Here is a 14,160-nt window from a genome sequence, read left to right as displayed (position 1 = left end):
CGTTCTCACTCCCAAGGCGTCAAAATCCGAAGCATGGTCAAGTGCCTTCCGCGTCACAATGAAGACGCTAAAGGTGCCCCTAGGCGTCATTTTTCGACGCGCTGGGTGCTCCATTCGTTACAATGATAAACCTTTGGTGTCATAAACAGACGCATTTTATTATTTGCGTTTATAAAAGCAGACATGATTTTATTAATATTTAAAGGCTACCTTTATATTTTTGAAGTAACTAACCCAACTCCTATTATTATTTAACTTTTTTTAATAACTCGTGGATGCAGTCGTATGTTATATCCTGTGTTTTATATCATGTTCACACAAATGGGTAGGTTTAGGGATGGGGTGAGGTGAGGTTGGGTTACATGTTAAACATGTCTAAATAGTGTAAATAAAATAAATGTAAATAAAATTATGCTTTCTGATTAAATTGAAAAACGTCTCGGGTTATGTATATAACCCTTGTTCCCTGAGAGGGAACGAGACACTTGCGTCGTCGAGTGGCAACACTCTGGGGAACGCCCTCGGCGTGACGGCTCTGAAGCATGAATGAAATCTGCCACCAATCTGATTGCATATGCGGAAGCTATAAGTCACATAGTACAGACAGCCGTCACATAGTACAGACAGCCGTCACATAGTACAAACAGCTGTCACATAGTACAGACAGCCTTTGCGATGAAGCGGGCGCTCTACGTGAAGGTGTGGCGACGAGACGCAGTGTCTCGTTCCCTCTCAGGGAACAAGGGTTATATACATAACCCGAGACGTTCCCTTTATCGAGGGAACTCGCACTGCGTCGTCGAGTGACGACACTCTGGGGAAAGAATACCCACTATGCCACACCTCTATCACGCACGTCCTAGTGTGAAGCTGGCCCACCCAGGCACACTTAGGACACAAGCACCCTAGCCCCCGGCGTAACCGGGAGATCCAGCTTATAACCTAATGAAGGTGTGAGGGTTGGCCCAACACGCCTCTTCGCAAATCTCAACAAGCAAAGCTCCCGAAAGGAGGGCCACCAAGGAGCCCCTCATAGAGTGAGCCCTCACGGCCATGGGTGAAGGCAAATTGCGCACCCGATAAGCCGTGGCTATAGCCTGGACGATCCAGTTACTGATCATCCACCTCCACTAGGCCAACCTCTCGCACATGGCCTCCACCACCTCGGGGTGGAGCCGCCACTCCCCGGGCCTCAGCCCCTGCCTCGACAGGACGTCTGCTCCCTGGTTTTGGTCCCCTGGGACATCCATCGCTCAGAGACGACAGTTTCCCCTGGGACCACAGAAGGATCTGGTGCGCCAACCTGCATAGTGGGCGCGACCTCAGACCCCCCTGATGATTCAGATACGATACCAGAGACATACTGTTGGACCGTATCAGGACATGGTGGCCGTGGAGGCCTCGGCAACGCGCGATTAAGTCTTGCATTATGAAGAGGCGAGCTCTCGTTTACTTCGCTACCTCGATACTGAGCACGTCTAATTCCTTGGAATCGGACCGCTCAAGCATCTAATTCTCCACTCCGGGGGAAAAAGCCACACCGTGGGTTTCCACACGAGGAATTAGAACATTGGCCAGCTATAGGCAACCCCCTCGAGAGCTGCCTGCGCACCCTTATTTTATGAATGAAGTAGTGTATTTCCTGGCTTAACATCAGCTCGAGCATCGGGTTCTCCGCCTCGGGGGAAGAAGCCGCAGCCCGCGTTGTAATAATTCCACACGGGGAAGGAGAACATCTGAACTGTCAGACGAGGACTGAGAATTTTTTATTTTTTTATTTTTTCTCCCCCCCGCTGACGTCCATCTGCGAGCCACCGATCTGCCTCAACAGACGCGAGACCGACATTGGCTCACGAGCCTGCCAACTTCACAAGACACTCTTGGACAAACAACACCAAATAGACAAACAATTCATACACAGAGTGCCTCGCTGAAGAGCGAAAGCTGTCTGTACTATGTGACGGCGCCTTCTTATAGCTTCCGCATATGCTGTCACTTACTACGTCATGATGTGGCACCAATCAGATTAGTGGCAGATTTCATTCATGCTTCAAAGACGTCACACCGAGGGCGTTCCCCAGAGTGTCGTCACTCGAGGACGCAGTGCGAGTTCCCTCGATAAAGGGAACACACTCCATGTCATAATGGCAAAATCATAAACCAATTAAATTTCACCATGACAATAACATTACCAATACCCAGTGCGTATGTGTATGACGCACTTAGATTTCCCATTGAAATGAATGGAGCACCCAGCACGTCGAAAAATGACGCCTTGGGCTACCTTTTGCATCTTCATTGTGACGCGGAAGGCACATGACCATGCTTCAGATTTTGACGCCTTGGGAGTGAGAATGGGTTGTTAATATTTAACTTGAACTTTTTCGATCTGAATTTTAGCAGTCGAATTAGACTGTTTTCTTTGGAAAAATATTAACTTGAAATTTGAGATCTGAATTTGAGCAATCAAATTTCATCAACCGGAATCTATTTGATCTGAAATTCTGTGAGCTGATTTATTTATTTATTTTCTGAATTTGTAAGCATTGAAAAATATTAATCGCAATTCAGGTTAAGAGATGTAAATTTGAATGGTTTCCAAAGTAAAATCATTTCAAAGGGGTGAATTCAGAGCAAATAAATTAAGATAAATGTTTTTCAAAACTAAATATTTAGTGGCTGTTAAATTTCACATATTAATGTCTCTTATTTGCTTCAATACCTGACCACTCCGCATCAGTCTGTGTAGCAACGCTTCAAACACACCTCGGTGCCAGAAATCACCCCCAATACCCTTAAATAGGGCACTCTTTGAGGGGACATCCATTTGTAGTAATATCAAAAACCATTGTGGACAATATAGAGTGCACTCATTCAATCCTAAAATGCAGAGCAAAAACAAATCCACAACCGATGTACACATAATGGCTACATAATCCGCTGTGAGAGTCGTGTGTTCGTGTTTGACCAGATGATGGCGCCTGCAGCTGAATCATCCTTCCATTCATTTTTCAAAACAGCTGGTCAAATGTGGGTAACAGCATAATCTCATTCAGATATAAATTCCTTTTTAACTGGATTTTTTAACTGAATTGATTATTAAATTAATTAATTGCACAAACTATGCAAAAGTGGCCCTTACGAAACAAAAATATATTGCAATATACTAGAATTTATATTGCAATACATTAGAAAATATATTTCAATGTATCAGAAACTTCCTCATATATTAAAAAATATATAGCAATATATGGATGGACAGCCTATTGCTATATATTGATTCATATATTAAAATACATTGATATACAAACAAAACTGAATTATTTCATGTATGTTTATTGAAACAAAGTATTTTTTGTGAGTTAAGCAAGCTCCTGCATATGTTTACAGAGGTTGATTAACAATAGCCCAAATCAGATGGTGCATGACATTCAATATATTTTCTATATTTAGAAAATATGATGGTGCATGACATTCAATATATTTTCTATATTTAGAAAATATTTCTATTAGGGCCGGGACTTTAACGCGTTAATTAAGATTAATTAATTACGTGACTTTAACGCGTTAATTACGTGACTTTAACGCGTTAATTAATTACGCAAAAAAAAAAAAAAAAAAAATTTTTACCACACTTATTTTTGCACCGCGGAACGTTTTTCAATGAATGAGTTTCGACGGACCAATTATACTGGAACACCAACTAGCGCTCCGGAGTCACGACAACAACGAACCATGTGAACATGAACGAAGCTATGGAACAAGCTGATGAGACCGCTTTGCTTGGCCCCGTGGATGGGAAATTTTGTTTTAAAAAACGAAAGAATGGAAGCGTCGTCAAGAGCATGGTTGTGTGCAAGCTGTACAACAAGGAATTCGCGTATCACCGCAGCACATCGAGCCTCAAATATCACAAATATGCTTTTGCTAAACTGGCAAACATGCACTGGTCTGCTGGACTGAAATAAATAAACAATATTTTGTTGATTAAGCTTATGTATTCAGTCATTATTCAATGGTATACTAAAAATACATGTGAAAAATTACTTCTCATTGTTCTCAGGTCAAATATTTATATGCAATTAAAATGCGATTAATTAATTACAAAGCCTCTAATTAATTAGATTAATTTTTTTAATCGAGTCGCGGCCCTAATTTCTATATTATATTTTAATCTGTTATATTTTAAAATATATGACAGACAGTGTACATTAGATTATTTCATATTTACCATGTATACAATATATATGATAATTATATACTATGTAATATAAATCAATATATTTAAGACATATGTTCCCATATAAATCTGATTATATTATCCAGTACATTGAGGTATATTATCTCATATATTTTTACATATATATTTACATATACAATGACTCTTCCAATATATAATTTCATATATTGTAGGATATATTTCAATATACATAGCAATATATTGAATAGTATAATGATATGTATTTAGTCAATATATGAAAACGGCAATAATTGCAGTATTGTCCCATATATTGCAATATATGACTTGCATATATAATATATTATTATATAATATATCATATGATATATTACCATGTAAATTTCACAATATATGGAGACACATGAAATATATTGTCAACTAATATATTGAGAAATATATTGTCAACTAATATATTGAGAAATATATTTTTGTTGCGTAAGGGGGCCCTTCAGTATCAGTACTCTGTGACCGAATTCACTTATGTGAACTGTATTAGTGGACTAATGTAGAGAATAGTGAATGAGGGAAGGGGGGATTCAGACACAGACCAAACCGTTTTGATGACTCTCTCTCTCTCTCATAAAAATGAGTCTGTACTGGTGTCACGATGTAACATGAAAATGTTCTTTTTGAACATTTTTCTTGTTTCAGATATATTTATTTTAACTGCATATTGTCACATTATCTCTAATTCCTATTATCTGCCTGGTTATGAAAACAGGGTACTTTATCAGGCAGCCAGTATTATCTGGCTGGTTATGAAAACATACTTTTTTAGGCAGGAAGTATTATCTGACTTTAATATGTCCCAGAACGCCGGCAATTCAAGACAACATCAAGGGAGTTAGAGAGCTATTATTGCCATACCATACTCTAAATAAACTCAGTGTGCAAGCAAAAAACTCATGGAAATGTTAGGGAGGAAACAATTCATATTCTAAAATACATGTGCTTTGAGAAGCAAAGGAAATTTCACATGGACAGATGAAACATTGTTTTAAGTAACTGGAACCCCAAAGCTGCAATAGTTATACTTTAAAACTCAAAGCCATCAGTTTACCCAACTCATGCTCTAACAAACAGACCCTTGTGCTAAGACAAGGCCATATTATATATATAAATAAAATTCTATAAACAAAAAAGAAAAAACATTATATATACATATATATATATATATATATACACACACACATATATACATACACTCACTCACTCACCTAAAAGATTATTAGATTTTGATTAGATCATTAATGAAATGATCTAATCAACCAATCACAGCAGTTGCTTCAATGCATTTAAGGGTGTGGTCCTGGTCAAGACAATCTCCTGAACTCTGAACTGAATGTCAGAATGGGAAAGAAAGGTGATTTAAGCAATTTTGAGTGTGGCATGGTTGTTGGTGCCAGACAGGCCGGTCTGAGTATTTCACAATCTGCTCAGTTACTGGGATTTTCATGCACAACCATTTCTAGGGTTTACAAAGAATGGTGTGAAAAGGGAAAAACATCCAGTATGCGACAGTCCTGTGGGCGAAAATGCCTTGTTGATGCTAGAGGTCAGAGGAGAATGGGCCGACTGATTCAAGCTGATATAAGAGCAACTTTGACTGAAATAACTTGTTACAACCGAGCAGAGGTGGGTAGTAACGAATTACATTTACTTCGTTACATTTACTTGAGTAAATTTTTTGGGTAACTTGTACTTTTAGAGTATATTTAAAAAAGGGTACTTTTACTTTTACTCAAGTACATTTCTTGTGAAAAAACTGTACTTTTACTTCGTTACATTCGGTGGCTTTCCTCCGCTACTGTCAATGGTGATAATTAATTATATATTTTAAAATAAGTTATGACTTGTTCGCAAGTCTCGCGAAACGTTGGAGTCTGCTTCGCGAGAGGTGGATATTGTCACCCGCATAAAATAAGCGCGCGTTTAGTCAGAAGATGATGGCCGAAGCAGAGGGAGATGTGTGAGCTACGGCAGATCACCCGTACGTGGCCTCAAGTTCAGCCTGTTTTCAGTCCAAGATGTCAAAAAGAACAGTTTCATAATTTAATGCATGCTGTGTTCACCAAAACGAACTGACATCTCAGCATACAATAATTCCAGCTCCAACCTGAAAAAACAGCGGTAAGTGTAACAATGATGCCTATATTTGAACACTATTAATGGTATTTGGTAACTATGGGCACTTTTCCTTTATTGTAATACTATTTCACACACTGTCCGAGTGTTTTCCTCATATGCGCCCTTGTGCAAGCATTGACAAATCGTTTGAATCCTCCGAACACACGTCCACAAACAAACGTTCACATCTGCACATTTACATATCTTTTTTTTTTCTCACAAAACGAGCAACCTCATTGGCAAAATGTACCTGTGGCAATGTTTTTGCAAACCACAAAATACGCACCAATACACACTGCAGGAATTCCAACAGAAATGAACACTATAGGCAGAAAAACTGCATTTTTTTAGTCTGGTTTGTAAACTAAAACATTTTGAATTTTGCGTCACAGCTCCATGTTCTGCTTTTCTGATTCACCAGACTTGCTCGATAGCTCAGCTGATACAGATTTGTATTTACAATGCGAAAAGCTTGAGAACGAACCCCATGAAGAACGAGTCATGATAAAAGAGCTCAAAGACAAGTTCTAAACACAAGCTAAAAATACATGGACACAATTTTATTTTTGTCACATTTGCTGTTGTTAACACTTTCGGGTAGGTTTAGTGTGGGTGTACGTTAAAAACACAACGTAACAAAACATGTCAGATTCACGCAAATCTGTTCTGGAAAAAAATAAGCTTTTAGCGCCACCCAGTGGACATTTCACTTTGAAACTGTCGCAATATGTACATATTGGTACATACTTTGTGGTTTGCATAAACGTTGCCATAGGTACTGATGAGATCAGGCTAAAAACGAAACAAATTGAATAGCCTAATGTGACATCTTGCATTTATACACATATCCGGACAGACAACAGTCTGCAGTACATACATACATTTAAAAATGGGACTGTATTTTTAAGAATGCATATACTTATAAAAATATAAGAACAAAGTATGTTTTAAAAAGAGCTGTGGTTAGCCCAGCACACCATTAATTTACACGGTTTAACCATTAAACACACACACACACACACACACACACACACACACACACACACACACACACACACACACACACACACATATATATATATATATATATATGGAGGTGTGTGAAAGCTCTCTAAGTAGTCTGAAATTCAGGGTTTTTGGATCTTATCAATCAGATCGAAAGTAACTAGTAACTAAGTACTTGAGTAGTTTTTTTATCTAATACTTTTTTACTCTTACTCAAGTAACTATTACGATTGTTACTTTTACTTTTACTTGAGTAAATATTTCCGTAAGTACTTGTACTTTTACTTGAGTAAAGATTTTGGCTACTCTACCCACCTCTGCAACCGAGGTATGCAGCAAAGGATTTGTGAAGCCACAACACACAACCTTGAGGTGGATGAGCTACAACAGCAGAAGACCCCACCAGGTACCACTCATCTCCACTACAAATAGGAAAATGAAGCTACAATTTGCACAAGCTCAACAAAATTGGACAGTTGAAGACTGGAAAAATGTTGCCGGGACTGATGAGTCTCAATTTCTGTTGAGACATTCAGATGGTAGAGTCAGAATTTGGCGTAAACAGAATGAGAACATGGATCCATCATGCCTTGTTACCCCCGTGCAGGCTAGTGGTGGTGGTGTAATGGTGTGGGGGATGATTTTTTGGCACACTTTAGGCCCCTTAGTGCCAAATGGGCATTGTTTAAATGCCATGGCCTACCTGAGCATTGTTTCTGACCATGTCCATCCCTTTATAACCACCATGTACCCATCCTCTGATGGCTACTTCCAGGAGGATAATGCACCATGTCACAAAGCTTGAATAATTTCAAATTGTTTTCTTGAACATGACAATGAGTTCACTGAACTAAAATGGCCACCACAGTTACCAGATCTCATCCCAATAGAGCATCTTTGGGATGTGGTGGAGCAGGAGCTTTGTGCCCTGGATGTGCATCCCACAAATCTCCATCAACTGCAAGATGCTATCCTATCAATATGGGTCAATATTTCTAAACGGTGCTTTCAGCACCTTGTTGAATAAATGCCACATAGAATTAAGGCAGTTCTGATGGTAAAAGGGGGTCAAACACAGTATTAGTATGGTGTTCCTAATATATATATATATATATATATATATATATATATATATATATATATATATATATATATATATATATATATATATATATATATATATATATATATATATATATATAATTATTTTTCCTTTATGGAATTTCATTTATTAAAGAACTAACCAGTAGGTGTGGTTCACAGGACTGTGTTTGTTTGTGCTTGCGTTCTGTCCAGGTTAGCAGATCAACACTTGAGACTCTGGCCTACATTTGAAACCTGATTGCAAACGGCAAGACATAGTAGATAGCATAAGCACAGTCACTCAGAGTAGGAATAAAACAGAAAGCAGACTACTTAACGCTTAATCATTTATCATGCATTGAAATTACAGTCAAGTCATTGCCGGGTCACCTGACAGTCTGGGATTCTGTGTATTGTGGACAAATTTATCATGTCTACCGCAGGATCAAACTATACAGTGACACTAATCCTGTCTCCATCTCAATGTAACACTGGATATGCATGATGAGATCAAAGACCTGCATAGACGTTTCACAATTGTGTGGAAGTGCTTGTGAATGTGTGTGGGAATCAATCTTTGGCACAAGGTTGTTTCCTTTTATTATTTGATGAGTTCAGATGTAACATGAGTCATCACAGAGAAATAAAACATCACAGAAAATTCTATGAAAAACTACACAAAACAGATACACTGATCAAACATATGACCAATGACCAGTGAAGTGAACAACACTGATTATCTCTACATCACAGCACCTGTTAGCAGGTAGGATATATTAGGCAGCAAGCGAACATTTTGTCCTCAAAGTTGATGTTTTAAAAGCAGGAAAATTATGCAAGTATAAGGATTTAAGCAAGTTTGACATGGGCCATATTGATGGCTACTAGGTCAAAGCATCTCCAAAACTGCAGCTCCGGGGTGTTCCCAGTCTGCAGTCGTCAGTATCTATCAAAATTGATACAAGGAAGGAACAGTGGAGAACCGGCGACAGGGTCATGAGCGGCTAAGGCTCACTGATGCACGTGGGGAGCAAAGGATGGCCTGTGTGGTCTGATTAAACAGATAAGCTACTGTAGCTCAGATTGCTCAAGAAGTTAATGCTGGAACTGATAGAAAGGTGTCAGAATACACAGTGCATCGCAGTTTGTTGCATATAGGGCTGCATAGCCGCAGACCAGTCAGGGTGCCCATGCTGAACCCTGTTGACTGCAAAAAGCACCAACAGTAGGCACATGAGCATCAGAACTGGACCACGGAGAGATGGAAGGTGGCCTGGTCTGATGAATCACATTTTATTTTACATCACGTGGATGACCAGGTGCGTGTGTGTCACTTACCTGGGGAACACATGGCACCAGGATGCACTATGGGAAGAAGACAAGTTGACAGAGGCAGTGTGATGCTTTGGGCAATGTTCTGCTGGGAAACCTTGAGTGCTGCCATCCATGTGGACGTTACTTTGACTCGTACCACCTACCTAAGCATTGTTGCAGACCATGTACACCCTTTGAGGAAACGGTATTCCCTGGTGGCTGACTGTGACCTCTTTCAGCAGGATAATCCGTCTGCCCTGCCACAAAGCAAAAATGGTTCAGGAATGGCTTGAGGAGCACAACAGCGAGTTTGACTTGGCCTCCATATTCCCCAGATCTCAATCCTGAAGCAGTTGAAAATAATCAAAGATATCTGATATTTGAAATTGAACAAAGACATTTGCTTTAAAGTTTTCAACCCCATCTCTCTTATCAGAAGGGCTATTTGGAATTCCTAAAGACAATGGGATTCTGAAGGCCTGTACGCCAAACGTGTGCTACACCTTTAGTACAGTGGGGGAAGTTTATTCTGAATGGTCACTTTGAATGTCTCAAGTTTGTTTCAGTCACATGGTTAAGGAATAGATAAAAGAAGATTGTATTACTGTTGCTCTGCATCTCTTATTCTCTGGCTTTCTCTTATCTTGGCAGCTTTTTCTTTGGCTCTTCTCTTTGCTCTCTTTGTCTTTTTGTCTCTCTCTCTCCATTTCTATCCTTCAGGTAACATTCTATTCATGTTGTGTACAATTATTGATATAAGTTATCATCTAATACTATCTATTTACTATATATAATCAAAATCTATTTTGTAACCTTTTTAAGTGTAACCATAACCAGACTTTGACATTACATTCTTTTAATTACAAATGATTTGCCAACTAGTTTTCTTTTGGCATTGACTTTGAAGTCTTACCTATTGCAATACAACAAAGTCACATTAAATCAATGCTCTCCTACATTTTTGCTATTTATTTCCATCGTTGGTATAAGTAGCAGTGGAGTAGCAGTAAAGATGAGAAATGTACAGTTTTCTACAATCTTGCTGATAACGTTTCTTTAGTCATTCAGCAACCCTGCATCATTAACCAATGTAGGCAATCCACCCTTACAATCCAATCAAGCATTTGTGGGATGGGCTGAACAAACCCATGAGTCCAACCCATGGAGGCCCCACCTCGCAACTTACAGGACTTAAATGATCTGCTGCTAACATCTTGGTGCCAGATACCACAACACGCCTTCAGAGGTCTAACAGAGTCCATGCCTCGACGAGTCAGGGCTATGTTGGCAGCAAAAGGGGGACCAAACATAATTATTAGAAAGGTGGTCATAATGTTATGCCTGATTGGTGTAGATTAAAAACCATAAACTTGGTCAATTTGGAGGCTAACATATGCCAGCGAATGAATAATAGCATAAATATGACATTTGCATATTTTTACAGACTATTCCCCTAATAATAACTAATATGTAGTGCAAAATATTACAGTAAAGATCATTTTAGATTTAATCCCAAAAATGAAAGACATTATATAGATATTTATGTCTTGTAAAATATGCAGACTCTTCTTTGTGCTCCCAGAATCTGCACAACTGAGCAAGCAGTTTTTAAAAATAAATAAATAAAATGCATTATTGCATTATTTTAGTCTTTGGTCCTTCTAATTCCATTTACCAAACTTGCAAGCATGGCAACATCCTGCTGCTCATCATTTTAGTCCATGTTTGTAGGTAAGCGTTTGAGGGCATTTGATTTACTGCTACCATTAATGATGTGTTTTGAAAAGCAGGATACTGTAGCTGTAAACCGTGGAGAGAGATGGACAGCAAACATGGTTTTCCAAGTGATTTTCTCACCCCTGTGACTTCCCTCTCTGCTGTTATAAATGTGCAGCTCAAATATGAAGAAATAACCAACGGAAAGATTGGAAGGGTCATGTTTGCACAAAGCAGGCCTTTAATATCGCAGTACTTTTGGCCTGTGGGTTGCAGCAATTTTATAATACATTTTCAAACAATATTAGAAAAAGCCTTTTATCTTACAAATTCTTTTCTTGCCTAAAAATAAATGCAAATTCAGGCCTTTGTGGTTTGACATAAAATTCCCTTCAACTTTCCAACCAACAAAATACATCTCCAAAATACTGATATTTTCTTCATTTGCATTTGTAGACAAATGCTTTATCTGCTATTTTTCTTATTATAAGATACTTAAACAGATAATATGTGGTAAGTAGGTTCTCATTACACTAGTAAAGTCAAACAAAACCATGTTAAAGCAATGCTAATTTGAATGATTGATTATTACCAAATGTAACCTTTTTAAAGGGTTGGTGAAACACTCAGTTTCAGTCAATCTCACGTCAATCTTGAGTACCTACAGAGTAGTATTGCATCCTTCATCCAAAAAGTCTTTCGTTTTATTATATTTATTAAAGAAAGATAGGCTGTACAGAGTCGTGTATCGTGTGGGCGTATCGTGTGGGCGGAGCTAAAGAATGACGAGCGCGCATCTACAGCACGAGAGCTTCTGAAAGCTGACATCGTCATGCGTGGAAAAGAAAACGTTACCCTAAATAAACCATGGCTATCAGATTCAACTAATACATATATGATCCAGAATCAGATCCGGAGGCTGAAATAAATTGAACAGGAGAAACAGCAACAGCAGGACGTCTGTCTCTGTGGTATGTACTGTATTTAGTGGCCTGTCAACATTTGTGTGTCTTTACTCGCAGTTTATGAGGACATGATTCGGTTTATGGACTATTGTATGCGACTAAACCTTAGCAGTAGCAAGCAAAACGGTTTTGCACGTCAGATAGTGTATAAAAAAAACAATGGAGTAACGTTAACGCATTTGAATGAAGAAGCATGCTTAGTGAGAACGTCCCCTACCCTAGGTTTATGTTTGGGTGGTTTTACAATAAACAAACTGACATATTGGTCAGCTAAACAAATGTATTTAAACACACACCATACATCGCATGCTCCATTGATAAATTAACTATACACTGTGATGATTTTGTTGTTTACTGATGTTTACTTACGCGACGATAGCCAACAACACAGACATTTTAAGCAGTTCACCACCTGCTTCCAAAGCACGACCGTGAACCTTTATCGTTGGGACCGCTCCGTCAGAACAGTCTATGGTTCAAATTGGCTAAAATGCAGCACTGCCTTCCCGGAATGCTGTGCGGGCGTATTAAAGTCGTTTGACGTCACCCATAGGAATAAAGTGGAGTGCGGCGCGTCAGAAGTGTTCACGGACGAGTGGATCTGCAGCTTGAGAGCAGTGTTTATGGGCGTGCGTTTCCTCTCTCGCTCTAGTCAAGCACGCGTGCACCCTACCGGGAGAAGAGCCCGTACGGCCCATACAAGGACCTTCCACTCTGTCGACGTCAAGCGGACCCATACTCGAAAAAAACTCTCCGAAACTTGTGAGAAACCGGAAGGAGTATTTTTGACACAGAAATACTCCATCAAACATCCAACTTAGTGTTTGAAACTTTGTCCATGTTTAGGATGGGAATCCAAGTCTTTAACAGTGTAAAAAGCTCAGTATGAAATAGCATACACCCCCCCCCCCCCCTTTAAAATATATTCAACTGTCAGACCTGTATGCTGTGTACAAAGGACCTAGCTGTGTGATAAATGTTATCACACTCGCTACAAAACAAGAACTTATGGCTCATCGAGGTTACACTTTTAAATAGGAAGTCAACATATTCATTATTTCTTCATGGGAAATGTGTCATTCTGACATGAAGTGCACAACCAGAGTTCAAATCTCAGTGTTTTTTGATGGTAGAAAGGCTAAAAATATAGTGTTCTTGCACTTCTACATAAGCATTAAAACATTACAACTAAAGCAAAACACAAAACTGGAGATAAAACCTTAATGTTTAGAGAAACTATAGGGAGAGAGAGAGAGCTTTGATGTTACACGTTAATCATCCACTTAGACTTGAGTAGAGCGAATAAATGTGCCTGTCGAGTCCCGCAAGGTTTTAATCAAGCCTTTCTTCCTTTTTTATGCGTTTCTTCCTTAGCACCTTACATACATCAACTTCAATTGTGTCTAAAGTGGGTCATCCTTCGATTCCCAAATCATCCACATGATAGTGAGTCAACATATTTATCAATGTATTCATTATTCCCTCAACAGCATCATGGCCACAAACAATGTCTCAGAAAACCCTTTGAAGAAAAATGATAAGTGCTAATGAATTTCATGCCTGTAAAGTTTATCACCATCTGTATTCCTCAAGTTAAGCATCTCAGCCATTTGTTTGTATAAAACGCTTGTGTATGATACGTACCGCTCTGAGACTTTGGTTGAGGATCCAAACGCAGCTTTTATTGGGGAATCAAAAATTCCATTTAAC

At 38.9% G+C, this 14,160-nt stretch overlaps 1 long non-coding RNA gene across 1 annotated transcript in view; it reads right to left on the bottom strand.

The window, feature by feature from the left end:
- LOC137076148 (uncharacterized) overlaps positions 1-14,160 on the bottom strand; it is a 31,229-nt gene extending 17,069 nt beyond the window's left edge. Inside the window, exon 1 of the long non-coding RNA XR_010905211.1 lies at positions 14,095-14,160. This is a non-coding gene — a long non-coding RNA (uncharacterized lncRNA). The remainder of the gene's footprint in view (positions 1-14,094) is intronic.

This window comes from Pseudorasbora parva, chromosome 5 (genome assembly GCF_024679245.1).
Source record: "Pseudorasbora parva isolate DD20220531a chromosome 5, ASM2467924v1, whole genome shotgun sequence".
Taxonomy (NCBI): domain Eukaryota; kingdom Metazoa; phylum Chordata; class Actinopteri; order Cypriniformes; family Gobionidae; genus Pseudorasbora; species Pseudorasbora parva.
Note: the sequence above shows the minus strand (reverse complement) of the source record. Positions and strands in the feature narration are given on the sequence as shown.